Below are 21,410 nucleotides of genomic sequence, written 5' to 3'. Positions count from 1 at the left end.
AAGCACTGGTAAGGTACGCTACCATGTAAGTTTTCAAAAACGATGAGGTAGGGGATCCCTGGGTGGCTCAGCGGTTTAGCGCCTGCCTTTGGCCCAGGGTGCGATCCTGGAGTCCCAGGATCGAGTCCCACGTCAGGCTCCCGGCATGGAGCCTGCTTCTCCCTCCTCCTGTGTCTCTGCCTCTCTCTCTCTATGTCTATCATAAATAAATAGATGATAGATAAATAGATAGATAGATCTTTAAAAAAAAAGATGAGGTGCATGCATTTTCATATTTATGCATAATACGGACCTCCAGAAAGTTCACCAGAAACTGGTAACATCAGTTGCCTCTAGGGAGGGAAACCTGCTGTCAGAGGGAGGAAAATGATGGGCAAAAGACTTTATCATCAGATATATTTTGTATCTTATGAATTTTCTGCCATTTGAATACACTGCCTACACACACACAGAAAAATCTCAACCTCAATCTCTCTCTCTTGCTCTCTCTCTCACACACACACACACATAAATTTAAAGTAAAAAAAACAAGCCACAGGATGGAAGAAAATGTAATAATGTTATCTAACAAGGACTTGTATCCAGAAATATATCAAGAGCTCAGTAAGAATATATATGCTGTATGTGTGTATATACATTTGCTTTAAAAATGGAAATCCTGCCATGTGCAACAACATGAATAAACATGGAGGACATTATTCTAAGTGAATTAAGCCTAACACAGAAGGACAAATACTACATGATCCCACTTATATGATAAATCTAAAATAGTCCATCTCATAGAAGCAAAGAGTGAAATGGAGACTGCCAGGGGATGGGAGAAGGGATTATCAGGAGGTATGAGCCAAAGGGTAAAAATCTACAATTATGCAGGGTAAATACATTCTAGAGATCTGGGGAGGCTGGGTAGCTCAGTCAGTTATGCCTCCAACTCTTGATTTTGACTCAGATCATGATCTCAGAGTCTTGAGATCGAGCCCCACCAACAGGCTCTGCACTCAGCAGAGTCTGCTTGTCCCTCTCCCTCTGCTTCTCTCCCCTACCCACTCCCAGCCCACATGCTCTCTTCTCTCCCTCATAAATAAAATCTAAAAAAAAAAAAAAAAAAAAAAAAAAAAAAAGATAAAGTACAGCATAGTTACCTACAGTTAACAATACTATATAGTATACTTAAAAATTTGCTAAGAGGGTAGATCTTATGTTAAGTGTTCTTATCACTAATAATAATAGTAACAGTAATAAAAAGGGGGTGGGAGGAAACTTGGAGGTAATGGATAGGCCTATGGCACAGATTGTGATGATGGTTTCACAGGTGTATATTTAACTCTAAACTCAACAGGTTGTATATATTCAATATGTCCAGCTTTTTGTATGCGAATCATACCTCTACAAAGTGATTTTTAAGACTATGTCAATAATTCTCTGTGCATGTGTATAATCTCCATAATAAAGAAAATAGCCCTGTAAAAATAGGCATAAAATTTGGAGATACTTCGCAAAAGATATGTAAGTGGCCAATTAAGCATGGGAAAAGAGGCTCGACATTATTAGTAATTGTGTTGAAACAGATTAGAACCACAGTGAGACACTCTACACATTGACTGGAAATGATCTGAGTAAAAAGCTGACAATACTAACTCTTGACAAAGATGTGGAGCTCCTGAACACCATAACTCCGCTATTTGGTATCTATCCAACAGAAATGAAAACATGCCACCAACCAAAGACTTGTACATGAATGTTCACAGCCACTTTATTTGTGTCTTGCGTCCACTCCATCTAAGTTATATAATTTATCGGCACAGAATCATTCACAGCATTCCTTTGTAATCCTTCTTTATTTGTCAGTTCAGTAGTAATATCTACTCTTTCATTTCTGATTTTAGTAATTTGAATCTTCTCTTTTTCTTGGTCGACCCAGCTGAAGGTCTATCAGTTTTTTATTTTTTTCCCTAAAGAACCAATATTTTGGTTCCCTTAGTTTTCCCTATTGTTTTTCCATCCTCTAGTCACTCCATCGATTTCTACTCTAATCTTTGTTATTCCCTTCCTCTGCTTACTTCAGGTTTAGTTTGCTCTTCTTTTTCCAGTGTAGCGGCTTAATTTGTTAAGGGCTCCAAACTAGAAACAACCTACACATCTGCTGATGAAGGAAGAAACAAATTGTGGTATTTTCATTCAGTGGAATACTAACCAGTAATGAAAAAAAAAAAGCTACAGATACAATACCATGAAGATCACTATGTTGAGTGAAAGAAGCCAGACACAAAAGAGCATGTATTTTACGCTTCCAATTATACAAAATTCTAGAAAATGAAAACTAATATATTGACAGAAAACATATCAATGGTCACCTAGGTCCAAGAGTGGAGGAAGGGATGACCTGTAAGGGGGCAGAACAAAGCCTGTATAGATGATGTTCTGTATCTTGAGTGTGACAGTGGCTTCAAAGGGGCATACAACTGCCAAATCCAGTGAATCACACACTTAAATGACAGTTATCTTATATAAATTACACCCCAGAAGTTAATCTACCTTTGTTTAAAAGATTTTATTCACTTATTTGAGGGAGAGAGAGAGAACACGAACACACACACACACACACACACACACACACACACACACACACACGAGCAGAGTGGGGAGGGGAGGGGCAGAGGGAGAGGCTGACTCCCCACTGAGCAGGGAGCCCTACAGATCCCAGGACCCTGAGATCATGACCTGAGCCGAAGGCAGCCATTTAACCCACTGAGTCACTGAGGCACCCCAAAAAATGCCTTAATTTTTTTTTTGCCTTAACCTTTTTAAATGTTTTTATAGTAAAAAGAAGGCAATGGAACAACTTCTATATAGGTATAAAGGGGAAAAACTCAGGCAAATTGCCAATCAGAAAAGAATAATGTATACCACTTAGGTGTTTTTATATGTAATTTACACCATCCAGGGTTTCCTTTTTAAATGAAGTTACTCACAGACATAATGCAGAACACTGAAAAATAAATCAGAATAAAGCTTTGTTCAAGAAAGAAGACGTGTTTAATGGAAAGCTGATGTTACTGTGAGGTTCAGTGCCATTAAGAAAAGAATTTATAAGATAGAAGAGGCGTTAATTTTTAAAAAATGATCATAATCAAGAACTCAAATTCAGGATAATTTCAATAAAACCTAGAAGGGGAGATAAAAGCAAGCCCAAAGTGTTTCCTTGTTCTGGAGAAAATTACAGTTACTAATGAAATCTTGCCTATGGTACAAAAATATAATTATAAACATTAGTCAAATAGAAACAGGAAAGAGAACTTGGGAGGAAAATAAAATTGAACAAAGCACTCTTGATCAATCTAACCAAGTCAAGAAATGGAGGAGGAGAAAAAGGATATAATAAACAGAAAATAATAAATCTAAAATTCTATATAAAACATTAGCAAACTAAATCCCAAACCAAGTAGAATTTATCCTAAATATAAACATAAATATGGTTCAACATTAAGAATCAACTAATTATATTAATGAATGCAGAAAAATCAAATGATCGTTTCCATAAATGCTAAGAAAGCATATTATTAAGTTCAAATTCCATTCCTGATTTTTTAAGTAGTAAGCTATTACTTTAAAATTTTTTCTTAATTTGATAAACCAACAGCAAACACTATATCTAGTAAGAAAATAGTCAATACATTCCCCTCAACAAGTAACAACATAAGCATGCCCTCACTATTTAAGAATATCCGTTGGTCCTGACCAATGCAATAAAATGAAAAAAAAAAAAAACTTTTTTGAAAGGAAGCACTGAATTGAAAAATATATTAATCCCTTGTTTTTTCCTAAGGAGACAATGAACTGAAAAATAATTTGAGGGATGCCTGAGTGGCTCAGTGGTTGAGCGACTGCCTTTGGCTCAGGGCATGACCCCGGAGTTTCAGGATCAAGTCCCACATCGGGCTCCCCGCAGGGAGCTGCTTCTCCCTCTGCCTAAGTCTCTACCTTTCTCCTTCTGTCTCTCATGAATAAATAAATAAAATATTAAAAAAAACCTGAAATGTGTTAGGAATTCAGTAAGGTGGCTAGATGCAAGATAAAATTACAAAAATTAATAGCTTTCCTATATGCTATAAATAAGCTATAAGATAACGGCAATAATTTTTATTTCAGACCTTAATCTTTTAATCTTGGGGTAGGGGAAGAGAAACAGGAACCTGAAAAGCCCCGAAATGCATTAGGCTGTCCGAGGAGGATTTGGCTACAGGCACCAAGAATGGTGCCAAGCACTAGATAAATATTTGATGAATAAGTGAATGGAATATGAACTTCCTGATTAAGTCTGGTTCCTCTCATCTATTTCCTTTGGGAGGGAATTCTGTTTTCTTACCAGCTGAAATAAACCTTTCTTCTCAAGGTATATAGCACACATATCAAAAAGATTCCTCTTGTGCTTCATGTTGAATGAGCCAAGAGTAATTCACTTAGGTCAAACAAAATGAAAATCAAATAAAAAGATGAAACGAAAATGTCTGCCATAGTCAGTTCATGGTAATAATCAGATCAATGGTAATGTAAATATAACATAATTGTGAATGTTTGAATGTTTACTGTGGGTTATTTGTTAAAGGTATATGATTTGACCTTGAAGTCAGACTTACAGGAAATAATACTAGAGAGGACTCAAGATTTTCTTTAGCACAATAATATACTCTTCTGAAGAACTGGGTCGATTTTCTCTTCCATTTTTTCTGTCGTTTTATAAAAATCCTTCATCATACAACCTTGCTGTTTTAGAAACCAGCATTTTTCTTCTCTTCCATCTTTTACTTTCTGAATATTTATACCACAAGATGCACCTTTCCTTACTGTATCTAACAATTATAGATTGTTCTAACAATCTATAACAATCTATAACAATCTATCTAACAATTATAGAATATTCTTTGCAGTCATCTAAAACATGTTGCCCATCTCATTTATAAAAATCAGCTATGAGAATAGCTTTTGAAGCCTACTATGCATAATCTCATTAAGTTATCAGAACAACCTTACAAAATTGGTACTATTATTACTCCCATTTATTGATAGGGTTTTTTTTTTAATTTTTATTTATTTATGATAGTCACAGAGAGAGAGAGAGAGAGAGAGAGGCAGAGACATAGGCAGAGGGAGAAGCAGGCTCCATGCACCGGGAGCCCGACATGGGATTCGATCCCGGGTCTCCAGGATCGCGCCCTGGGCCAAAGGCAGGCGCCAAACCGCTGCGCCACCCAGGGATCCCTATTGATAGGGTTAACAGAGGTTCAAGGCAGATAAATAATTTTCCAGCAGTAAGCGACTATTAGGATTCCCTTGATGGACTCCAAAGGCTCCATTCTTTCTACTCAGCTGCTTTGAGCCTATATTACTCTAACCACTCCAATGGAAATTCTAAATTTCTTTATGTAGTGTACCTCCTTGCTATGGAAGCAGAGGTAGCAAATAAATTTTATTCACTCAGCTGCTGGTAACACTGTTTCTCACGATTAACAGATCCTCTTTACCCATTTACTACAAAATCATAAACTGACATATAGATGTTTCCTTGATTCATGTATATAAATCAACAGCAAGACTTTTCTGTCAACCTCATCGTAAAAAAGTTGTAAAATGTAAACATTACTTCTATAATTTATAATCTTGGAACACCCTAATACGTCTTTAATAAATGTGACCCTTTCCACTCACACTCAGCATTGGACACCGCAAAGTCCTAGAGAATAAAAATTATTTAAGAAAAACAAAACAACAATAATACCATAGAACAGTGTCTACTTTTGTCCTTCAGAATCAGTTTAAAGTAGAGATGTGACCATTTTGCTCAAACTGTGGCACCTGAGACATGCTTAGAAATCTGCAGATATCCATGTTAGCCTCGAATTTGGGTCTTATTCTATCTAAAAATACACAGTCTATCACACTAAACAAGATACTTTCTAGGTTGCTCAAAGATACCTAAAGTAATATGCCAAGCCTCCCGAAGACAATCTGTTACACCAAGAGAATCAAGTCAACTCAACTGCACCGTCTTACCAAGAGGGGTCAGTGTCATCACTAACAGAACCACCTCCCAGTACCATTTCTTCCATTTCCATTTGTTTCAGAGTTGGCCATCCCCATCTCTAAGAAGCTACAAGGAAGCTAACCATTCACCAGGATAAAGGCTGTGATCATGGAAACTGGGAAGGAAAAGAGCAAATGTCACTGGACTGAAAGCATTCCCTCCTCTTTTACCATGATAGGCACTGTCCAGGGCAGCCCATTTGCCAGGAAGGACAAAAGCAGAAGCATGAAATGGGAGTCCCGGAAAGTCTGGACAATCAGTGAAACAACAGTTGACTTGGACCAGGAAAGAGAAGACTTCTTTAACCCAGAAAAAAAAAAAGATAGTTCCAAAAAATTTGACACCAGGAGAAAAGGTTAAAAGATCACTCTGAGCCAATATTCACCTGTATTTGATCACAACAGATTAAAAACTACCAGAAGAGGGGATCCCTGGGTGGCTCAGCAGTTTGGTGCCTGCCTTTGGCCCAGGGCATGATCCTGGAGTCCCAGGATCAAGTCCCACATCAGGCTCCTTGCATGGAACCTGCTTCTCTCTCTGCCTGTGTCTCTGACTCTCTCTCTCTCTCTCTCTCTCTCATGAATAAATAAAATCTTTAATAATAATAAAAAAAAAACTACCAGAAGAGCATCATCTCTCTTATCCTCTCAGTTAACAGCCTGGCCTTGTCCCTTTTAGGTTGTGAGCAGTTATGATTCAGTTTTCAAGCAGAGGACAACATACCCATCTACTCCATAGAACTATGAGTGAGAGGCTCATTTTTTATGTTTGTTTTAAATACAATCAGGGGTAGTCGGGAGCTGGTTAGGCAAATGTTTCCTTTTTAATCAGTATCAACTATTATTAACCAAATTAGGAAGAGAGTTGGAGGGTTCTTTCTAATTTGGTCAAATAACCTCCAGGGGTGGAAGATTACATTCTGAAAGGGTCAGAAAGTGACCCTCCTGAGGGGTAAAGGTGCATCCTTCCAAGGCTAGTGTACACATTTACACCTATACTCTTAAAAACACAAAATGATAGGCTACACAGTTGGTATATACCTTTTTTTACTTTTTCCTTAAAACAGTGTGCTATGTTGCATATCAGGGTATATAAGGCTGCCTATCCCTTGAACATGCATTTTATAAATTACCATAGTTTACAACAAGCTCCCTATTGATGAATATTTGGGCTCTTTCTCACCTATTGCTATTAGAAACAATATTACAATAAATACTCATAAATACTCATATATACTCCTCATTTAGCACATGCCCATTTATTGAGTCAACAAATATCTGAGTACCCACCCCATCCTAAGCTATGTTCATGACTGAAATTATAGCAGTAAGCAAACCAGACGGAGCCTCTGCTCTCGAGGAGCTTACAGCACAGTCTAGGAGACAGACGTGTGACAGCAAAATCCCACTGGGTCAGTCAGAGAATTCTTCTAAGGCAAGTGATTTCAACCTTGGCTGCACGTCAGAACTAGCTACAGAATCCTTTTTTTTTTTTTTTTTTTTAAGCACTAGTCTCCAGGCCATCCTAGAATCATTAGATCCAAATTTCCTGAGGTGGGCCCCTGGCATCAGTATCATTTGACAAGTCCCCCGATGACGTGAATGCTTAGCTGAGCCTGATAAACTTTTTTTGAAGACAGAGTTCCTCGATTTTTAATATGCATGCAAAAAATTTAGGAATAATGTCAAAATGCAGATTCTGATTCAGTAGGCCCAGAACTCTGCCTGAGGGTCTGCATTTGCAACGAGCTCCCAGGTGATGTCAATGCCACTGGTCCAGGGAACACACTGAGTAGCAAGGTTCCAAAGCCCTAGTGGGAGGCAGCTGGAAACACAAACACAGAAAAGGTGGGCAAGCGAAAATTCACATGACATGCCAGGCAGCTCTGGAGTAAAATCATTTGGCAGGGATATCCCTAACTCCCTAGGAGAGGATCAGAGAGGCAAATAGGGACCTGAACACAGAAGGCAGAGGCTTGCACGGCCACGGCGAAAGCTTTGGGAGGCCGCTGCAGGTCTCCCACGGCGGAAATGACACACACAGGGCAGTGTTCTTAGGGAGGTAAGCATTGGCTGACCGTGGCAGAAAAGAGCAGACTGAGTGAAAGCAGGAACACAGGACAGGTAACCATACATCTTAATTAGGATGTTGACTAGGACCACGGAAATGAAGAGATTGAAACAGTGATGCTGCTTGCAGGAGGAATGAGATACTTGAGAGGCCAAGAGAGGTATGATTTTAAACACCCTCACCAGGGCAGCCCCGGTGGCGCAGTGCTGCCTGCAGCCCAGGGCGTGATCCTGGAGACCCTGGATCGAGTCCCATGTCAGGCTCTTTGTATGATGCCTGCTTCTCCCTCTGCCTGTGTCTCTGCCTCTCTGTGTATCTATCATGAATAAATAAATAAAATCTTTAAAAAAATAAAAAATAATAAACGCCCTCACCAGAGAGCGACCTTAAGGACGCTGAAGACAAGGATCAGAGATGCATTTGAAGCGAGACCCCGCAGGTCGCAGGTCGGGGCATCCTAAACCTTGATGCAGCTGTGTAAAGTCCGTCCAGAGGTGGGATGTAAGGAACCGGCCAAGGGCGGGGGCCGTGGCTGGCCGGACCCACAGTTAGGGCCTGAAGGAAACAGAAGCCGATCGGAGAGGCAGGGGCAGCCCAGGGCATGACCAACAGAGGACAGAATCCATTCATTCAGCACGTGTTTATTAAGCCTCTGCTATGCACCAAGCACTGGGCTGGGGAAACAGAGCAGTGGACAGAATGAGATGGTGGGCGGGGGGGGGGGGGGGTGTTGAGGGGAGGCCAGTTAACATCATGAATCACAGAAAACGGGCACTGAATGCTGCAGTCTGGAACTCGGGTCCTAAGCTCAGGTCTGCCAGGAGCTAAGGGGGTGACCTGGTCTGACAAGTTGCTGCTTCTCTCACAGAGCCACAGCTTCAAGCCGGGGTGGGGCAGGGTGGGGGGGTGTCTGGGGATGGATGCCCTCTGAGGCCTCTGCTGGGCTGTGCGGGGGGTGAGCGGTGGGTGCAGACCCAGACCGGACTCTACCGCCCAGGCAAGGGGAGCAGATGGCCAGGCAGATGGAAGCACTGCACAAAGCCACTCATCCAGGAGCCTGGCGGTGATGGGGAGAGAAGCTGCCCCAACAAGGCAGGTGCTGAGTGAAATAAGTCAATCAGAGAAGGACAAACATTATATGGTCCCATTCATTTGGGGAATATAAAAAATAGTGAAAGGGAATAAAGGGGAAAGGAGAAAAAAATGAGTGGGAAATATCAGAAAGGGAGACAGAACATGAGAGACTCCTAACTCTGGGAAACGAACTAGGGGTGGTAGAAAGGGAGTGGGCGGGGGGTGGGGGTGACTGGGTGACCGGCACTGAGAGGGGCACTTGATTGGATGAGCACTGGGTGTTAGGCTATATGTTGGCAAATTGAACTCCAATAAAAAATTTAAAAAATTAAAAATTAAAAATAAAAAAAAACAAGGGAGGTGTGGATGGTGAGGACAAAGGCTGAGAGGAGCTAGAAAGTGACCCAGGAGAAGAGCCATGAGCTGAGACACAGGAGAGATTGCTTTCATTCCCCTTCTGTGCACAGACTGTCCTAGAGGGAACGCAACCTACTTATGGTGACTAATGTGTGCAGGTGCTCAGAAATAGGGGAGGGGGCTTGGGGCAGGCTGCCAATCCCACAGCAGTGGTGGTGGGTAGGAAGAGGGGCTCTGAAGCCAGGTAGACCCAAGTTCACATCAGCCCCATTCTCTAGCTTTCTGCCTTGGAACAAGTTACTGCTCCCAGAGCCTACTTCCCTCCCCCCACTCCCCTGCACACCCTCCCCCCCATCTCCACTATCAGAGGGGAACAAGACAGCAACTACATCATAGGGGAGTGCACGGAAGATGATCCAGCAAGGCTCCCGACCAAAGTTAGAGCCCTGTAAATGCTAGCAGTGATTATAAGCATAGCCTGCCATGATCTCTGCGTGAAGGCAAGGATAAGTGAGGGAGCATTTATGCTGGGCACCCTCTCTGGGGAAGAGACCAGAACAAAGGGGAAAGAAAACAGAAGCAACTGGTTGGGGGAATGAAATGTAGTCCCAAGCACACATAAACATGAAAGGCTGGTCATGAGGGGAGATTACATTAAGTACTTCTAGAAAGAGGATATGCTAGAATGTTGACAGGTGATGGAGGAGCAAGTGCCACAGTCAATCCAGATGAGAGAAGCCTGGACTCATTATAAACACACCCAAGGAATCCAACAGTCCTGACCTAGAACAGCAAGATGGCTACAAGGTGACTGTAACAGGACCTGGCAACCAGTACCTGTAAAGGATATACTGGGGGCCAGCTCCATGGGTGTGGGCTCACACGGGATTCTGTGCTCACAAGGGTTCCCCACTGGGTTTAATGCTCTGTCATCATCTTGAGATTCTCGATAAAATTTTAACAAGGGGACAAGCATTTTAATTTCGCACTGGGTCCTGCAAATTACATAGCCAATCTTGGATACACTGCTAAAGAACATTCACTGGATTAACATATGCGTAATAAAACCTAAGGGCTGGAAGACAGTCAAAAATTCCCCATTATTGTCAGACCAGAAAACAATTATTCAAATTCTCACTGAAATCCCAACACCGAGCATTAATTTAAAGGACAAAACCTGTAATAGGTAACCCAATGCCTCCTCCAAACATGCTTTACACTCAAGAATTTCTTTAACTCAAAGAAATCACTGACTACCCTCATGGCATTCTCCTTTCATCATCTTTAGTTGCAATACTTCACTTGAACCTCCTCTGTCTCCTTTCCCAGCCTTGACTCCCTAAAAGTAAGGTCATCTTGTTCATCTAAGGTATCTGCAAGGTATGGCACACAATAGGCCAAAGCTTTGTATAAATCTTTGAGAAAAATGAACAAAAAGTCCAAGTGCCCTTCACAACTGCTGATGCAAGTCATGAAATAAACAAGATTTGCCTGACTGGACAGCACAGAGAAAGGCTGCTATATTGCATTTTTGCAGCATAAATGCTGATGCCAGCACGATGACAACAAGCCCAGTTCCTTTAGAGCACACCTCTGCCCTAATTAAATAGCCCTGAAGAAGGTCTGGGCTTCCATTTTTGCAACAGAACAGCTCTTCTACAAGCACGTCTATTCTAATTATGGACCTGTCCCAGGCTACTGTCATTTCCAGAATTTAGATATCTTGACTCCCAGGAACATGCCTTATGCAGCACATAGTACAGAGAAGTCACTCAAACATTTGTAGAATATATTCATCTTAGCACTTCAACTACTAATATGATTTATTGATTTTAGTAAGAAATTAGCTTTAAGAGTATGTGTATACATATATATATAAATATATACACATATATATATATACATATATATGTATATATATATACACACACACACATATATATCCTCAATGGGGAAAGGACATCTTTTCAACAAATGGTATGCTGGGAAAAACTAGAAATCCACATGTAAAAGAATGAAGTGGGACGCTTGTCTTAGGCCATGTGCAAAAATCAAAATGGATTAAAGACCCAAACCTAAGACCCCAAACTATAAAACTCCTGAAGAAACACAGGAGAAAATGTTCATGACATTGGACTTAGCTATGATTTCTTGGATAGGACACTAAAAACACAGGCAACAACAGACAAATGGGACTAGAGCAAACTTTTAAAAATTGTGCAAAAGACACAAAGGCAACCTATGGAAAAAAAAAAGGCAATCTATGGAATGGGAGAGAATATCTATAAATCATATATTTGATCAGGGTTAATATCTAGAATATAAAAAGAGCTCCTACAACTCAACAATAAAAAAATCAAATAATCTGATATAAAAATGATGAATGGACTTGAACACATATTTCTCTAAAGAAGATATACAAATGGCCAGAAAGTGTATGAAAAGACACTCAACAGCACTAATCATCAGAGAAATACAAATCAAACTTCACATCCATTAGGATGGCCACTTTTGTCAAAAGAATAGAAAATATCAGGGCACCTGGGTAGCTCAGTTGGTTAAGTGTCTGACTCTTGATTTTGGCTCAGGTCATGATCATAGAGCTGTGAGATTGAGCCCTGCCTTGGACTCCAAGCTGGGCATAGAGCCTGCTTAAGATTCTCTCTCTCCTTCTGCCCCACCACCCCTACTCCCTCTCTAAAAAAAATAATAATAATAAAAAGCTTTTAAAAAATAAAAAGCTTTTAAAAAAAGAACAGAAAATATCAAGTGTTAGTGTGACTGAAGAAACTGAAACCCTTGTGTACTTTTGGTAGGACTGTAAAATGGTACATTCACTCAGCAGGGAGTCTGCTTCCTCCTCGTCCCCACTCATGCTGTCACTATCTCTGTCTTCTCTCAAATGGATAAATAAAATCTTAAAAAAATAAATTAAATAAAAAGAAGAAAATCCTGTCATATGCTGTAACATGGATGAACCTTGAGGATATTATTCTAAGGAAATGAACCAGTCACAAAATGATAAATACTGCATGATTCTATTTATATAAGGTATCTAAAGGAAAAGCATCATATTTACAAAGACAGAAAATAGAAAAGTGGTTACCAGGAGCTGGGAGGGAGGGGAATGGGAGTGTCTGCTAATGGGTAGGATGAGGTATCCTTGGGGTAATGAACATACTGAAATTGGACACTGGAGAGAGTTGTGCAACCTGTGAATATACTAAAACCCACCACACTATACACTTTTAAAAAGTGGATTTTATGCTATGTGCTTTATATCTCAATTTTTATTTTAAGAAGTATCTATACCTGGGGCACCAGACTGGGCACAGTGAGCTAAGTGACAAACTCTCGGTTTCAGCTCAGGTCGTGATCTCAGGGTCGTGAGATCAGGCCCTGTGTCCACTCCACGCTCAGTGGGGAGTCTGCTTGAGATTCTCTCTCTCTCTCTCTCTCTCTCTCTCTCTCTCCCTCTGCCCCTCCTTCTGCTTGTGTGCCTGTGCTCTCTCTCTAAAATAAATTAATTTTTAAAGTAACAATAAAATAATAAAAAGCATCTATGTCTTAGAAAATCTATAGTTTAATTTTTGACCTGTTTCTCCCAAAATTTATTTTATTCTTGCCATGATGACTCAGCCAGTCACTAAAACTTGTGACTCAAGAATCTCCCCTGGAAGTAATCTTTTTACTGTCTGCCTGGCACACACATCTCACAGCTGCTCTGGAACCCACAGCTGGAATGGGGGCTGACTTACTCTTTCAGCTCCGGCCCCAGCCATGGTTGCACCTCTGGTCTCAGGCAAGGTATAAGACCCGACCTGTGTCTCCCAGAGATTTTCCCCATGTAAGAGATTCACTCCCTCTCAGGAGGCACGGCTAGAAAATATGAGGGATGGAAGCTATCAGTTGCCCCATTTCCCTCCCTCACGGATAAAGCTGGTCTGGGAGCAGGAGACTGGCTCTTGAGAACATTCAGACCCCGATTCCTGCTCACTCCTGTGCTTCGAGTGAGCCTGACAATAGGTTTGCCTTTTGCTTAGATTAGAGGCTGGTGTGCAAACAAAACTGAGCAATAAGCTCCCTGGAATCAGTGAGTTAAAACTCCACTGAGACTGCTCCCCCCACCAGGCTTCTGCTCCAACAATCCCCTCCCTGGACCCCCCACCTCTTGACTCGCCCCAACCCACCCCAGCCACTGTGACCTACCAAGCACGGCCCTGCGCCTTCCCCGCTTAGAGTACTGGCCTCCCGATCACCCAGGGTAAGGCCCTCACTGTCTGCCGTTAGAGACACAGTCTGCCCCCTGCCCACTCTCCAGCGGCGACCCAGAGGCCGTCTCTCGGCCAGTCAGGCGACCGCACGCTGCCGCGCTTGGGCACCTGCGGGCTTTCTGCGCCGGTCACTGCTCCTTGCTCCGGCCGCTGCTTAGACACCTACGGCTCCACTCGCCACCTCCAACGTCATCTCCTCTGGGAGAGCCACCGTTTTCCGCAGCACCCTCACTCCCTCTTTCCAGCCTGTACCTTACTCCCACCATGACCATAGCGGGGACTGTCGGTGGGGCGCACAGGTGGTTCAGTTACGTGTCTGCCTTTAACTCAGATCATGATCTCAGGGTCCTGGGATCGAGCCCCGGGCCGGGCTCCCTGCTCAGCGGGGCGGCCGCTTCTCCCTCTGCCTCGCCCCTTCTCCTCTGCCCCTTCCCCTCCCCTGCTTGTGCTCTCCTAGATAGATAGATAGATAGATGGATAGATAGATAGATAGATAGATAGATGATAGATAGATAGATAGATAGATGATAGATAGATAGATAGATAAAATCTTAAAAAAAAAAAAAAAAAACCAAGCCTGTCGGTGCCCACATCCCCCCACCCTGACCAGCTCAGCTGCCAGCACCTGCACTCCTGGGCCCGCCTGCTTCCCCTACCCTGCCCACCCCCGGGGCAGACCGCCACGTGCCTGGGGGTGAAGCGCCCACACACGCCCCCCGGGGAGCAGCGGCCAGTGCCTGGGAACCAGCCTCCCCCGGGCGTGGGGGGCCGAGGTGCGAGCTCTGGGCAGGTTGGGGCGTGGGGGACACCCGGGGAACCTACCACTTCTGGCGCCTGCCCCCGCTCAGTCGGCCACCTGTCCACCAAACTGCTGGCGGCTCCGCTCCCCCGGGGTCCGCTTCCCAAGGCCGTGCAGACACCTGGCGTTTGCACGTATCTGCTCGGGCCGGACACTATCCCAAACACGCACCCCCGTAAAATACCCCAACATTCGGACGGGGGGACACCGAGGCCCACGAGGTTGAGCAACTCGCCCGAGGCCGCAGAGCCGGTATCTTCGGCGCCTTCAATCCTATGCCAGCTCCTGTGCCCGGGACCGAGAGCCCTGGAGGGGGGTCCTGTTCGTTCTCTCTCGCACGCAGAGCCGGGCGGAGGCCCCAGCTCAAAACCTAAAGGTTTCTGCTTGGGTTAGTGCCCGCCCTCTGCTACCCCGACACGGGCTGGTCTCAGCCGCGAGCCTGCACCCCGGGAGCCTGCACCCTGACCACCCCCTCCCACCCGGCCACGGGGCAGCCGGCGACCCCTGGCACATCTCCCCAGCGAATCCGACGCCCCCACGCCACTTCGGGCCCCTTGCCCAAGCCGTCGTTCCTGCGTCTTGATACAAAACCTCTGACTTCGCCCCGAACCTTTAGCAAGAGCCCCCGTCTCTCCTGCCCTCAGCGTCTCCCCTCCACCCGCGTTTACCCCAAGCCACCACCCTTCTTACCCCCAACGCGCCACAGCCCCCCCCTTCCGAAAGACTCATTGTCCACCTCAACTTCTGCATCTTCCATGGCCATTTTTTAAAAGATGTTACTTATTTATTCTTGAGAGACACAGAGAGACAGAGACAGAGACACAGGCAGGGGGAGAAGCGGGCCCCGACGGGGGACTCGATCCCGGGACCCCGGGATCGCGCCCTGAGCCGAAGGCAGATGCTCAACCGCTGAGCCACCCTCGTGCCCCCTCCACAGCCATTTTTATTTGGATTTTTAGGGGTTACGCATCTATATGATACGGAGGAGCTTCCCGGAAGCAGCATCTGCGCTTAGCCCTGAACTCCGAGTAGGCTTCCAAGGGTGGGGTTCAGACAACCTCTGTCCTGATCCTGCCTCAAACTGCACCCCGATCACCTTTACACTTCCTGCTCGCACTTGCCTCCCAGTCTGCACCCCCTCTCTGGGAGGGCGCCTGTCATGCCCACTATACCAACACGAGTGGTCTTTGCATTTTCTAATCTGTCTTCTTGAAGGAACAGCTCCCACCAAAACCCCGTTAATGCCTCCCTACTCCCTCTTTCACTGCCAGCCACTCCCCGTCCCAAGCACCCATCACACAGTCCTCTGCTCAAAAACCCTCTAGGGTTGCCTCCTGCCCACAGGATAAAAGCTCAGCTCCGCAGCACAGCATGCAATGCAGTCCTGGGTCTGCTGACCTGTGTCCCCACCTCCTCACTCACCACCCCCCACCTCTGGACCCTCAAAACCCATCCCGACACATCCCTCGACTCCATCCAGTTGCAGCGGCCACAGGTCTTTCCCATCTCAGGAGCTTTGCTCAGGCAACTCCCTCAGCCCATGATGCTCTCCCCACCCCATACCCAAAGGGCTCCCCAAACTTCAAGGGCCCAGAGAAAACACCACCTCTGCCACCGTAGCTGACTTGCAGACATACACCCCGACAATGGGGCTGGCCAATAGGAACTAAGCTCCCCTTCCCAATACTCCCAAAGGAAAATTCAATTTTTATTTCACATTTTAAGGTCAATGTATCTAACAATGTTTTTTCGTGTCAAGTGACAAACTCAACTGAAGACAGTGTCAATAAAAGGGAACTCACGACATCCTGTAAGCAAGCAGCAGCGCTAGCTTCAGGCATAGCTGGCCCAGGTGGATCCAGGATCCAAGTGACCTCCGGGCCCGTCCCCCGCTTCCCTCCCAGCCCTACGCTCTGGCCTCAGTAGCCTCTCTCCACATGGCAGCAAACAAGGGTTCATAATCATAACCCTGGCATCCACCTGAACAAATCTCAAGAAAGACTGCCTGGCTCTCCGAAAGGCACGTGTTCACCACGGAAGATATTTTGGCCAACGGAAGATACTGATCAAAGACCCAAAAGGTCTTTCAGGGTGTTCCTCCCCAAGCCCAGAGCCTTCCACCCTGCTTCACACAGCATCCCTCCCAGCAGCTGCTTCCTCTCTAGGCCTCCCTCCTCAGTGGCCCCTACTCTTGTTGAGCACCCCCCCACCCCCCACCACAGTTCTAGTTCCTACGGAAACTCCTGGATTTTAACATCACCTCCTCCCACTGACCCTCTAGCCCTGGGGGTGATAGCACTTTCCTGCTGTTGCCACTCTACTCATCTCACCGTCTTCTGCTGGACCTCTCATGTCTCCCATCACCTACGTAACTAACTCCCTGTGTTAGAGCCTCTCAGTCTGAGATACCTAGAGCGGTTTTTCACCCTGACTGGGCCACAGCTGATGCAGACACTGATGAACACCAGGCAGGAATGCAAAAGAAAATACGGAGAGTACGCCACCTAGCAAGAACTACCCTCACCACCTCACGTTTATTGAAGGCCCACTATGTAGCAGACACAACTCTAAGGATGAACTCCCCAGATCCATCAGCCCTGGGACATAGGTGTTTCTGTTAGCCCCTCCTTAACAATGAGGAAACTGAGGCTCAGAGAGGTTAAATAATTTGCTCTTACAAAGACTGTGGGTAGGCAGAGCAGGGGTTCAAACATCCAGCCAGGCTCTGGAGTGCCAAGTAGAGAGTGTTTCCAGTCGGAGGGTACTCAACAGCATCAAGTGCTACGTGGAAGGCAAGGGTCAGGATAGACAAGGACGGTGAAGGGGCTCCTGGATTTTGCAAGAAGGAAGTCATGAGTAAAGTCAGAAACCTGACAGCAGGGACGCCTGGGTGGCTCAGTGGGTTAAGTATCTGCTTTCAGCTCAGGCCTCGATGCCAGGGTCCTGGGATCAAGTCCCACATCGGGATCCCTGCTCAGTGGGGAGTCTGCTCCTCCCTCTCCCTCGGCCCCTCCCCAACTGTGCTCTCTTCTCACCCACTCTAATAAATAAAATCTTAAAAAAAAAAAAGTAGACAGAGTAGGCTAAGGAGTTAGCAAATAAGACAACAGGGGCAGGCTGTAAAGAGTCACTGAATAGGTCATGAGATGGGGAAGAAGCAGGCATCACAGCAGGGTTTTCTTGACTCCTGGTCTGTTTTCAAGGCGAGGGTGACTGGGCATGTTTAAGTACTGATGGAATGAGCCAGCCGAGAGGGAGTGTGAAGACACAGGCACGAATGAGGAATAATGAACAGAGCAAGGTCTCTGAGAGGCCAGATGGGCAGGCCACATAGTCCAGGAGCGGATCAGAAGCCCCTCTCTGGTACCTGGGGGCAACCAAGAAATGATGGCTACGGATTCAGGTCATTTCATAGTCTGGAAAAAGAAGTTCCTTTATGGTGGCTTCCGTCTTCCCATCAGCAAAACAGGAGGGAGGAGCAGAGGGACAGAAGGCGTGAGAACAGAGAGAAGCTTCAGATGGGCCAGGGCGCACCCTGGGAGCCTCTGTGTAAAGAAAGGAGCGCCCAGCACTACTGAGGCCCCAGCTGTGGTTGGTACCCATGAACCTACACTGGCAGCAATTCTCTGGGTGCATTTGCATCCTAGGCGTAGGCAAAGGACCTGAGCCAATGGAATGATCCAGGTGGGGTGTAAAAGGAGAGCAAGGGAATAGAGGAAAGGAATTAACGGGAGAACTGATGAGACTAGTGGTGCAACCTGAAGGAGGGGGGTGAGTAAAAGCGGTTAGGGAACAGGTGCAGTCAGTCCTGACTGACTGGGAAGAGGGGAAGGTGAGAGACGATGCTATCCCATGGAATTATGTCAAAGCTGGAACCTTTCTGAGTACGGGTGTGGCCAGGGAGAGGGCGGCTGAATTGAAAAAGAGGTCAAGGTGTGTGGAGATAAAGTCAAGAAGCTGATAGTTTTGAAGGTTTTAACAGAGTCCCTGAAGGAGAGGGCATAATTTGAGAAGACAGTGAGTTAGGGCCTCGAGATTTTAATGAATGAGAAGCAGGGGACTTAGAAATGACAGGGAACAGAAAGTCATGGAAGTCCTGTGATGGATGTTTGTGCCCGCTCCACATTCCTTCGTTCCTCCTTCTATTAGCAGCATCCTGATCCGGCTGCAGGAACCCTCTGTCCTCCCCAGGCACACAGGGGGCTTCTGAAATACTAGTAATATTCTCTTAACCTGGGGAGTAGGAACATGAGTGTTTATTGTTCTTTAGTCTTTAAACGTTTTATATGCTTTATACGTACATTTCACAGTTCAAACAAACAGACCTGCGAAAACTTCCTTTCTCCACTCTCCGAAGATAAGGACCTGGTGCAGGTCCGGGCAGTCAGAGTTAACAAAGCTTGATTTCGGTGCCTGACCCAGTTCAGGCCCATGAGACACCAGCCCAGGGCTTTGGCTGGAGCTATTAGGAAAGAGGTGCTCTCTTTCTGCTGAAGTTGTGAGGCTTATTTGTAGAACATATCCCCTCGCTAGCTTGAGAATAAAACTAACACAGAAGAAAGCAGAGCCTAGAGACAGAGAGTGACAGATTTCCAATATGATTTGAATACCTAGTTCCAGCCCCTCCTGAAGTCGAATTACCTAGGGCTTTTTTCTTTTTAAGATTTTATTTATTTATTTGACAGAGATTGAGAGAGAAAAAAACACAAGCAAGGGGAGCTGCAGGCAGAAGGGGAGGGAGAATGGGCTCCCCCCGGAGCTGGGAGCCCAACGCAGGGCTCGAGCCCCAGGCCCCGAGGATCGTGACCTGAGCTGAAGGCAGATGCCCAACCAACTGGGCCTCTCAGGTGCCCCTACCTGGGGCTTTTCAAAGCATAAACCACTAGATTTTGTTTTTCTTTGCCAGTTTGCATTTGGTTTATGTCCTTTTAACTAGAAATTCCATAATTCAGTGGAATAGCCAAATAAAGGATTCTCAATTCAACAGCCCGTGTGATCCTTTTCAACACATAAGTCAAATCGTGCTCTCCTGCTGAAGACCCTGCAGTGGCACTCAGAGTAAAGGCCACCATTCTCAGGTGGCCTATGAGGCCCTACAGAATCTGGATCCTTGCTCTCAGCTATTAGTCAACAACTCTATTGTTCACTCTGCCCCAGGCACAGTGGCCTCGAGGCTATTCCATACTACACCAGCCAGATGCTTCAAGCCTCTGCTTTAGCTGTTCCTTCCACCTGGACACGCCTCCAGACATCCGCTCACTGACTCCCCCCCTCACCTCCTCCAAATCTCAAATTCTCGGAAGGCCTATCCAAATCCTCCTCCCACAGCCGGTGATCCTGAACCTCCCCCCACCAACCTAGTCTTTCTCCCTTCCATAGCATATATTATATAATATAGTATGTGCTCACTAAAACGTACCCAATGAGGGCAGGAGTCTTCCACTGGTTGACTCATCTCAAGTTCCTGGAACGGTGCCTATCCTGTAGTAGGCCCTCAAATATGTGAAGGAACAAATAAAATGACATGGGCTTCCAGGGAGAAGAGCTTAGTTCGTAAAAAGGCAGTGGAGAGAAAGGACACTGAGCTCCATCTCTTGATCCTGATATAAGTGGAGTGTAGGAAGAAAAGACACCTCATTTCGAAGACTTTTGGAGAAGCTGTAACCTAAGAGGGCAGGAAGTAGGGGGAAGAGTTCAGTGAAGAGGCTGAGGATATGGGAAGGGGTGTTAACCAGTTGGGGCTTGAGTGGGCTTGGTGTGTAAGTTTGGGGAGACATATAAAAGCTGGAGGCTGAGTCAGGGGAGAAGCAGCTTAGAGTGGTTTGCAGATGAAAGTAAGAACGAGGCAGGCCAAGTGGTTTATTTACATTAGGTGGAGATGAAGGAGGTAGTAATGGAAGGCCTGTGAGTTCATCTGGCATGAAAAGAATTAGTACAAGCAATCCTTCGAAGATAGGAAGGATTCTTAGAAGTTGGTGGATGAAAAAGCCCTCGTATTTGGTTGTCATTTGCTTCTTGAGCAAGCATCCCAGACGCCGCTCAGAAGCATCCGCGGGACCAAGACACAAGGCTTGCCTGTTCTTGGCGACATCCTGGGTCCACAGAAAGTAACCCCCCTCTGCATAATATAATAACCCTGTACCATGAGCAGCCTGTCAAACCCTCATTCTCCAAGCCCAGAACTGATTCTGAACCAACATCCAAGATCACAACTCCATTGTCCAAAAAAGGCGAGAAAACAAGTTTCTTTTCAAAGACGGATCAGAGGACTCAGCTTTCCTACCTGTCCTCCCGTGACCCCCAGGCTGCCTGGGCAAGAGAAAGAGGGTAAAGAGAAGGCTTCCTTCCACCGATCCTGACTCACCTCTGTTGCACGCTAGCTTCTCTCTACAAAAATTTCTTCACAGTTGCTAGAACACACGTGCATGCCAAGATTCAAGGAAAATGTTACTTCCAGTCAAGGAGAAGAATTGGTTACTTAACCTCTAAGGAAAAGTGGCTTACTATAAATCAGGCCCTTGGGAGTGATGTCATTTTGATGCTTCTTACAGCTGTAAGGAGACTTATTAAATATTCAATAATTAATAAGAACAGCTTCAAAATTGTCTTTCTCACAGAACTGCCCCTGTAAAAGAAGCCAGCGGGAAGGAGACTTGGGCCTGACTTCCTGCCCACCAACAAGACCTTAGTGGTACAGGGCGTCTGTCCTCCCAGTATTTACTAAAATGCCCATATTTCTGAGGCAGGTATCCTC

The 21,410-nt window shown here is 45.3% G+C and overlaps 1 protein-coding gene across 1 annotated transcript in view; it reads right to left on the bottom strand.

Moving 5' to 3' along the window:
• The window catches only part of SNX30 (sorting nexin family member 30), a 106,673-nt gene that overhangs the window by 84,320 nt on the left and 943 nt on the right, over nt 1-21,410 (bottom strand).

Source organism: Canis lupus, chromosome 10, assembly GCF_048164855.1.
Source record: "Canis lupus baileyi chromosome 10, mCanLup2.hap1, whole genome shotgun sequence".
Classification (NCBI taxonomy): Eukaryota; Metazoa; Chordata; class Mammalia; order Carnivora; family Canidae; genus Canis; species Canis lupus.
Note: the sequence above shows the minus strand (reverse complement) of the source record. Positions and strands in the feature narration are given on the sequence as shown.